General features: G+C 45.7%; 1 protein-coding gene across 1 annotated transcript in view; it reads left to right on the top strand.

Annotated features, from left to right (window-relative positions):
• STARD13 (StAR-related lipid transfer (START) domain containing 13) overlaps window positions 1-10073 on the top strand; it is a 175183-nt gene that overhangs the window by 15234 nt on the left and 149876 nt on the right. The gene's annotated exons all lie outside the window — the stretch shown is intronic.

Here is a 10073-nt window from a genome sequence, read left to right as displayed (position 1 = left end):
ATATATACTCTTATAGATCATCCACTCACAGCGCCCCCTGGTGTAACAGAGTAGAACTGCCCCACAGGGTTTCCTGGGCTGTCATCTGTTGTGTCACTATATACTTGTATGGTGGTAGTGGCTGTGTGCCGTGGAGTCGGTTCAGACTCATAGTGACCCTAAGCAGGGTTTCCGAGGCTGTAAATCTTTATGGGAGCAGAAAGCCTCATCTTTCTCCCATGGAAGAGCTGGTAGTTTTGAACTGCTAACCTGAGGTTAGCAGCCCAGTTCATAACCATTACGCTACCAGAGCTCCTAGTATATCATCCACTCACAGCACCCCCGTATGATAGAGTAGAACTGTCCCATAGGATTTCTAAGGTTGTCTTCTTTATAGAAAGGCCCTGGTAGTACAGTGGGTTAAGTGTTGGCCTGCTGACCAAAAGTTCAGCAGTTCAAACCCACCAACTCCAACAAAGGAGACAGATGAATCTGTTTGTTTATAATGAATTCGTCTCAGAAACCCTATGTGACAGGCCTACTGTCTTATGAGGTCGCTGTGAGGTGGAATCAGCTCCCTAGCAGTGGGTTCTGTAGGTTTTAAGTTGAACATCTTGTAAGTAGCAGAGCGGGGTTTTACATTCCAGTCTGTGTGACTGGGGCTTGTGTGTTTCGCCCTCATATCAGATGGTGGACACGTTTACTGTGAGCCCAGGGGGGGTTTAGTTCATCATCACAGACCTGCTGTGGGGCTGGGGGGTGCACACAATACAGGGAGACTCTGTCAGGGGGGTTACCCCAGAATGACTTGTGTCAAATATGTGTTGTGTTTTATTAGGGATGTATCATTTCGGATAAACCTGGCCCCGCAGTTAGTTATAACAACAAAAACCTGCCCAGTTTGTAGGAATTTGATGGAGTTCTGGTGTGGAGCTGCAGGATAATACACTGGATTGCAAAGTCGGTTTGAACCGCAAGGTCAGGAGTTCAAACTCACCAGCTGCTCCTCGAAAAACCTGTATATGGTCTCTATGAGTGGGGATCGATTTGATGGCACTTAACGACAACAACGAACTCTGGTCAGAGCTGTCATTATAACCCAGTTACAGGGACGTTTCAAATCATGTGGTTTCACTGTCATGCACTACAAGTACCCGATGGTGTTTTCTTGATGCTGGTATTTTTACAGTTGTTGGTTTTGTTCCATTTTCAGATTTTTAGCTACAATATTGTGAAATAAGTAACATTTGTGAATCTATTTCAATAACTTTTTTGAGACTGAAGTAATCACTAAAGGAAACGGAGAAAACGTCCAAAAGATTTCCGCTCGGTTACTGATAACATTGTTAGTAATAATGTTGTAATTCAATGTAGTAAGAGTCTAGAAAACAATGTTATTGTTTAAAGAAAACAAACCAACCCTCTGTCACTGAGTGTATTCAGAGAGAGTATAACTAACTGCTCCTTAGCGTTTCCAAGACTATCAATCTACAGGGGGAGGCTGGTTCTGCCAAGGAGCGGCTGGTGGGTTTGAACTGCCAACACCATTGTATTCTAACTACTGTATGCTGCCCTCTGGTGGGCTAGCTGTGTCCAAATTCAGTGTCAGAGCTGCAGCCTTCAGGCGTTGGGCCAAGAATCCAGTGAGGCTTATCGCAGTTGTTAAATGCTTTCGAGTTGGTTCCAACCCATTACCCTGTTTAGGGTTTCCAAGGAGTGGCTGGTGAGCTTGAACCACTGACCTTGCAGTCCAGCGCATTAACCACAGTGCCACACTAGGACTCTCTAGCAAGGCTAAGTAGATGCCAGGGCAAAAGAGAGAAGGAGAAATTCCTCCACCCTCAACCTGCTTCGCCACTTCTCACCCTTCTTCCTGGAAAAGGCTGGGGGTGGAGGACCCTCTCTCCCCACAGTCTCCTAAGGGCCCCATCCTGGTCACCGTCCGGAGTGGGGATTGGATCTGACCTATGTACTCTGAATTAGGGCAAGTAGAATTCTCCCCTCTTTCCCAAGATGAACATGAGGGTCTCCATTTTTGGAGACAAGTCCTAGGTGCAGACTCTCCCCCAGATCCCACCCCCTACCCCCAGAGTTTCCAATTCTGACCCAAGTCCCGTCCCGTCCCAGTAAAACTAGAATGATCGCTGATGTTCTCTGTGCTCTTTGCTACAAACAGTAGCCAGTCTGAAGAAAATACCGATGTTCTGCCAACTTCTGCTGTTTGTGAAATTTTGCCAGAAGCAAAACAGGATCAAAAAATTATAAACAGGCCTCCTCCCCAACTGGCCAAGTGGCTATTTACAAGAAGAGATTGATGCACTGCCTGCCTCGGTATGAACACTCAGGAAAGGGGGTTTTGAAAGAAGAGGTTCACACTTGGGGTATTTGCCCGTGATGTGAGGTTTTCACACTTAACCTGGTTTCCAGAGCTACAGTCTAAATTGCGCTGCCCCTGCAAAAGTCCTATCCATCTAGACTGAGGGGAAGATAACCTTCGACGGGACCCCAAGAAGCTGGTAGACAAAAGAACAATGTGGGCTGGAAGTGGAAAATCTTGAGACCCAGGGGAGAGAAAATCTGAGCCTAGGGCAACCCGGGAACCTGAAATACTGCAGGGCTAGGTGCCCGGACACCTGTCCCCCAGCTAACCAGGTGGCCACCAACACTCAGTCAACCTCTAGGTGCCTCCATTTCTTCATCTGCTCAGTGGGAGTCATAGCCGCCCCTGCTGCTATTCAGTACGACTGAGGATACAGTGTTGTTCCTGGGTGCCCTACGTGTGTCAGAGAAGAGATGTGTGCCATGGGGTTTCCTTTTCTTTCCGACCCTCCCCCCCCCCAGAGTCCATTCATTCCAATATATATTTTAAATGTTGTAAGAATACGTACAGAAAAACACAAAAGTTTCTGCACATACCACTTAGTGACACAACGTACTTCGAATTGTATAATGTTCTCACCTCCTTTTTCAAGGTTTCCATGAACATGAATTCTTTGCCCCGTTTCCCATCTGACTCTGGAGTTGCTATAGTCCATTTGATCTCTCTGTAAGAGAGTTCTTACAGAGCATGGTGCTCAAGGTAGACATTGTGACTATCTGTTGTTTGGTTTAAAGAAGACTTCATGGGGATATTTTTGGCATAAGGTTTAAAGATTATTTGAGGGCAGAAGTTCTAGGGATTCATCCAGTCTCCATGGGTCCATAAACTCTGGAGTCCATGAGAATTTAAAATTCTGCTCCGTGTTTTCCCACTTGTGATCAGGATTATTCTTTGAGATATTTGACTATAACGTCCAGTCATTTGTTCTGTCTTTTGTTGTATGTGGTTTTGTTTGATATTAGATAATCTATTGTTGAAAGCCTGCCCTGATAGCATTGAGTCTGCTTTTATTCTAAGAATTGTATGGCTTTAGTTTGCACATTTTGATCCTTAATCCATTGGAATTCGTTTTTGTATATGGTGTGAGGCATGGATCCTGTTTCTTTTTTTTTTTTTTTTTTTGCATGGGGGAATACGAATGTCTCAGCAACATTATTGAAGAGACGACGCTTCTTTTCCTATCAAATAGACTGAACAAATTCAGTTGACCATGGATGTGTGGGTTTATTTCTGGGCTCTCAGTTCCACTCCATTGGTCTGTACGTCTGTTGTTCTACTGGCACCGGATTGTTCTGGTTACTGTAGCTGTATGTTGTTGTTGTGAAGTGCCGTCGAGTTGATTCTGACTCATAGTGACCCTGTATAGGGTTTCCAAGGAGCAGCTGATGAATTTGAAACACCGACCTTGTGGTTCAAACTGATCTTGCAGTCCAGTGCTTTATCCCACAATGCCACACCATGGGTTTAAAATCAGAAAATGTCAATTTTCCTGCTTTATTTGCCTCTTTTTACAATTGCTTTAGCAACTCAGGGCCTTTTGGCATTCCACATAAATTTGAGCATTGATTTTTCTATTTCTATAAAGAAGGCTGTTGAAATTTTTATTGGAATTGTGTTTAATCTACAGATCGCTTTGTGTGGTATTGACATCTTAATATTATCTTCCAAACCATGAACATGAAGTATCCTTCCATTTATTTAAATCTTCTGGATCATCTCCCAGCAGTATCTTATAGTGTTCATTGTTGTTGCTGATAAGTGCTGTTGAGTTGACGCTGACTCACAGTGGCTTGTAGGTTTGAACCGCCGACCTTGCGGTTAGCAGCCGAGAGCTTGTCTACAGTGCCACACCAGGAGTTCACAGTTTTCATTAGACTTTCATCTAGTCTTTCAGGTCCTTGGCTAGATCTATTGTTTCTTCGAAATTTTATTCTTTTCTTTGCAAATGAAATTGTTTCCCTAATTTCCTTTCAGATTTCTCATTGTTGTTGTATAGAAAACCAACTGATTTTCATCTGATGATCTCGTTCGTACCTTGCAATGTTTCTAAATTCCTCTATTAGCTCTAGAAGTTTTATCCATGGGGCTAATTTTTAGGAAGATGACCTTTTTCCCTAGATGCCTGTGGGTGTACTCAAACCTCCCACCTTTGGTTGCTAAAATACAGGAGCCAGATAGAGCAAGATCTGGTTCGTGGAGCTGGATACAAAACCCTACTCCACTACTTTATCTTCTGTAAGAGTATTTATATTACGTAGTAACTGATAGATCACTCCTCAAAAACATGAGAACCGCAACAGCGTGGTGATGTGTGTTGGGTGTTTAGTTGGTCCCTGTCTTAGTTCTCCACTGCTGCTTTAACAGAAATACCACACATAGATGGCTTTAGCAAACAGAAATGGATTCCCTCACAGTTTGTTGTTGCTGTTGTATTAAGTGCTGTGGAGTCAGTTCGGTTTCTGAGGAGCAGCTGGTGGGTTTGAACCACCACTTTAAGATTCAAATCTACTTTACGGTCTAGTGCTTATCCTATAGCGCCACACCAGAAGAAGTCCAAATTCCGAGCGCTGGCTCTGGAGAAAAGTCCTTGTGACCTCTCAGCATCTGAACGCCCAACATTTCCTGGAGATCTCATGTGTCTTGGCATCACTCTTTCCCTGGATCTGGGAGCGATCTGGGAGCTTCACAGTGTTCCACTTTCGGCTCTTCTTTCTTGGTGATTGTAGGTCCTCTGAGCCCAGCTCACTTCTCTCTTCTTTTATATCTCAGAAGAGATTGACTCCAGATACAACCTCATCATGTGGATTGGCCTCTTTAATGTCCTGAGAGTGAGGGTTTACAGTACATTGGATAATGGTATCACATCATGGGGTGAGGGCCATCTTAACTATTAAACCAGTGAAACGGTGGCCCAACCAAGTTGCCACAAAACCGTAACACTTTTCTGCCACTCTGAGGTGTACATTTTTACTCAGCTAAAAATGGATCCGTGTCCCCGTTAGCCCGGAAGAGAGTAAGGAAAGCCTTGTAAAGTGAAGAAGGCCTTTATGTTGTGGGCCCACACATTGTGAGAGTTGTTCACTTCCAGCTCAGAACTGGGCTTCCTGTCCCGGGCCAGGCTTTGTGGGCCTGATTGTTCCTGTATGTGGGAGGGCCTGGGGCGGTGGCTGTCCAGCTAGATGGAGGCCTGCGGGACTCACTGGGGTCACAGCTGATTGTCGGCCTCTGGAAGGAACTGTCCAGACTCTCTGTGGACGGCAGGATGTGCATAGGCTGGTCTGGAAAGTCTCAAGAAAGTGAGGCCACAGGCAAAAAGTAGCCCACATTTTACAAACATCCCACCAAAGCCTCAGAGTTGTGTGCCCAGGGTTCTGATATCAGTTTGACTTTGTTTGTTCTAACTTGCGTCCGTGTGCAGGACGGGGTGGGTGGAGATTCCAGTGAAGGGGCAGCTGCTATGCTGAGACATGTGTAAAAGTCTTTGGAAATCATAGCACACTATTGTTGTTGTTGTTGTTGTTATAGTGACCCTGTGTGATGGCAGCAGAACTCCCATACTCAGTCATGGGATTTCCTAGTCTGGAATCTTTACTAAGGAGCCCTGGTGGCATCAAGGCGTTGGGCTGTTAACCACAAGGTCAGTGGTTCAAACCCACCAGCCTTTGTCTGCTTCCATAAAGATTTACAGTCTTAGAAACCATATGCAACACAGTAAACACTGGATGCCAATCACAAGGTCAGTAGTTCAAACCCACACCCCCACACCCCCAGCTGCCCTTTGGGAACCCTATACAAAGTCACTCTGAGTACTAGATGACAACAACATCGGGCTACTATGAGGCACTGACTTCATTAGGAGGCTTTTTATCTCTACAGGGTTCAGTTACCGGGCCTTTCTCTCACAGCGCTGCTGGGTGAGTTTGCACTACACCAATCTTTCAGTTAGTAGGTTACTTTCTTAAAAACCTTTGTGATTGTTGGGTGCCATCAAGTTCATTCCATCTCATAGCACCCCCGTGTGCTACCAGAGCTCCTTTATACACTCATATATAGGGAGCTCTGGTAGTGTAGTGGTTATGAATCGGGCTGCGAGTCTCAAAGTCAGCAGTTCGAAACTACCAGTGGTTCCATGGGAGAAAGATGAGGCATTCTGCTCCCGTAAAGATTTACAGCCTCGGAAACCCTGTACAGGGTCACTATGAGTTGGAATCGACTCCACGGCACATAACAACAGCAACAACAACATATACTCTTATAGATCGTCCACTCACAGCACCCCTGTATGACAAAGTAGAACTGCTCCATTGGTTTTCCTAAATGTCCGATAGATGTCCGGGTCTTTCTCCTGTGGAGCTGCTGGTGGGGTTCAAACTGCTGACATTTCGAGTAACAGCCAAACACTCAACTGTTATACCACCAGCTCACCTTCCAGCACACTGTACAAAGGGTTACTTTGGGGACCATCTGGGGATTTCTGGAATGAAGTGCAACTGGAGGGCTAACTTGAATAAAGAGCTTGCTTGCTAGAGGAACTCCCAAGTTGAAGGAACTACGCCCCCAAACGATTTGCTTCCAAACACCTGGAGCCCAGGATTTAAGTGATGAGGTGAACCTAACTTTGCTCCACCCCCCACAGGTATGTGCTGCCCCAGGGGCCCCTGCAGCTTTGGCTCAGCAGAGCGGAGCACATTTCTTGTTGATACCTGGCCCTTCTCTGTAAGCAACAGTGTAGATAAACCGCCTGGTGATACAAAGGGCGTTAATCATTTGACATGGGAGCTGAGTAGCTCTCAGATCCTTCCTCTATCAGGGAAAATATCTTCCACGCTCTTGTTTTCTTTTTGTTCCCTTCGGCTCTGGGAAGATGGATCATTTATAAAACCTGGGGTTTTCTCACCTTCAGCTCTGGGAAGCTAGATCGCTTCTGAAACTTGGGGTTTTGTGGGGAAAACAGGTGTTGCTGAAAGGCATGTTAGTCAGATCCAGGGTCAAAGTCCTAGTTCCCAAAGGAGCCGCTGGGTGACTTTGAAAAGATCCCAAGACTTGTGTAAGTCTGTCTCCTCATGGAACTCGAGAGTCAGACATTGACCTCATGGAGTTATGGTTGAGAATCCAGTGTTCCAGTGTCTCGAACTCATAACTCTTCTGGACCTGGGGTCCCTGCCCTCTGAAGCTCCCAGATCCAGGGGAAGTTTGATGCCAAGACACCTGGAGATCTCCAAGGGATGCTGAGAGCCGACAGAGAGAGAGTCTTCCCCTAGAGCCGGCATCCTGAATTTGGCCTTCTAGCCTCGTAGGTAACCTGTGAGAGGGTAGATTTCTGGTTGTTAAAGCCGTCCACTTGTGGTATAGCTGTACCAGAAAGCTGAGATACCAGATCTAAGTCTGTATTTCCCTCTGCCCAAGGCTCCCCTTGACAGCTGTCATTGCTGTGGTCAGAAGTGGGTGGCTGGGGGTGGGGAGATGAAACAGACCCGTGAGGGGTGAGGACTATATATAATGTGAAACTTCATAAAAATGTAGTGTGTCCAGCTCCTAACTTCTCTCCCCATGTTTTTGAGATTTCTGTTGTTTTTTCTTCATGCACCATTAAAGTGTGCTGGTTGGTGCTGTAGGATAAGCACTGGACTGTTCACCTAAAGGCCGGCAGTTCAAACCCACCAGCCGCTACTCAAAAACCCTATATGGGGTCACTATGAGTCAGAACCAACTCGAATGCACTTAACAACAACAACTTAGAATTGACTTTGGTGCTGTGCATTCTACGTGAGATTTCCATCTTACTTGACAACATCTAGTCAGTAAAATGGAGCCCTGGTATGGCACTGCAGGATAAGTGTTGGACCACAAGGTCGGTTTGAACTGCAAAGTCAGCAGTTCAAAGCCACCAGTCACTCCTTGGAAATCTTATACAGGATCACGATGAATTGAAATTGACCTAATGGCACTTAACAATATGAAGTTAGTAATTTTGTTGTTGGTGAGATGGAGGTCTCCTTACAACAGAAGATTCACTCGGTTGTATTTAAATTACCTGGTGAGACAATATACACATTGTCTTCTGGAAGCCTGATCCCTTTAGCCACTTACTGGTAACTCACTGCCAGCTGGTCATTCCACTCCTAGTAACCCTAGGGGACACAGCACAGCTGCCCCCATAGGGTTTCCAAGGCTGTGAATCTGCATAAGAGTAGACAACTTCATCTTTCTTCCACATCATGGCTGATGGGTTTGAACCACTGACCTTGCAGTTAGCAGCCAAGAAGCCTCACTTGGCTTCTTATTCACTGGTAAGGAATAAATAAAATCAGGTACTAACATTAAGTGAACTTATCATGTGTGGTGAGAGATTTGACCTTTAAAACCCCAGACATCATAAGGAGTCACCAGGTGGCACAAATAGTTAAGCATTGAACTATTAACCAAAAGGCAGGCAGTTCAAACCATCTGGAGGTGCCTCGGAAGAGATGCCTGGCAATCTTTCTCCATAAGCAGCAGTTCTACCTGCCCATACCGCATCACCATGAGTTAGGATTGGCTCAACAGCAATTCACAACAGGAAGCCATAGCGCATGTGCTTGAATGCTTTCTCTTTATTTTTTTCTTGAAAAGACAAAGTTTTTTTCTAAAAATGTAATATGACTAAATATAACCGAGGGCCTGTTTTGAGAAATGTGAGTAAACCCAGGCACGAGTTAAAGTGGGCCAACTTGGATGGAATCAGCCCCAGAATTAATTTTCAGAGCCGCTCCATAAACACGTGTCCCTGTGGGTCACCTGCCCTGGCTGTTGACACCCCAAATTCTTCAGAGAGAACTTGGACTGTGGACACTTCCCTTTCAGAAGTAGTTGAAAGATGTTTAAATCTTTTATGAAGTATGAAATCACAGAGCGGCCTCAGATAAGCACCCTGGGGGAACCAAGTGAAAAATACTCTTACAGTATTTCCTAAGAGTGGGAAATGTCATTTTCTTTCTCGCCCTGGATTGAGGTTCACACTCTGAGTTCAGAAGATGTGAAACAGGGATGAGGACAATTAGAGGTCGCAGGACGCAGGCAGCAGGCTTCCTCAGAGAGGAAGTCATGCCCCTGTCTGTGGACCCTGAAATGCACAAATGATGCTGAGGTTTTCTCTAGTTCACGGTCTGCATTTCTCAACACCCTTTAGTGTTTCTTGCCCTGGTGGTACAGTGATCAAGCACTCGGCTACTCAACTGAAAGGTCAGTGGTTAAAACACACCCAGTGACGCCACGTGAGAAAGACCTAGAATATGGTCCTGTTAAGATGACAGCCTGGGAACCCGGTGGGGCAGTTCTCCTCCATTACACCAAGGGGCGCTGTGAGTGGATGATTTGTTGTTGTTGTTAAGTGCCGTGGAGTCGGTTCCAACTCATAGCAACCCTGCACAGGGTTTCCGAGGCTGTAAATCTTTACGGGAGCAGAACGCCTCATCTTTCTCCCGCGGAACACCTGGTAGTTTCGAACTGCTGACCTTGCGGTTCACAGCCCGATTCGTAACCACTACGCTACCAGAGCTTATATAAGAGTATATATGAGTATATAGTGACACAATAGATGACAGCCTGGGAACCCTGTGGGGCAGTTCTCCTCTGTTACACCAGGGGGCGCTGTGAGTGGATGATACATAAGAGTATATATGAGTATATAGTGACACAATAGATGACAGCCTAGGAAACCCTGTGGGGCAGTTCT

Source organism: Chrysochloris asiatica, unplaced genomic scaffold (assembly GCF_000296735.1).
Source record: "Chrysochloris asiatica unplaced genomic scaffold, ChrAsi1.0 scaffold00272, whole genome shotgun sequence".
Taxonomy (NCBI): Eukaryota; Metazoa; Chordata; class Mammalia; order Afrosoricida; family Chrysochloridae; genus Chrysochloris; species Chrysochloris asiatica.
Note: the sequence above shows the minus strand (reverse complement) of the source record. Positions and strands in the feature narration are given on the sequence as shown.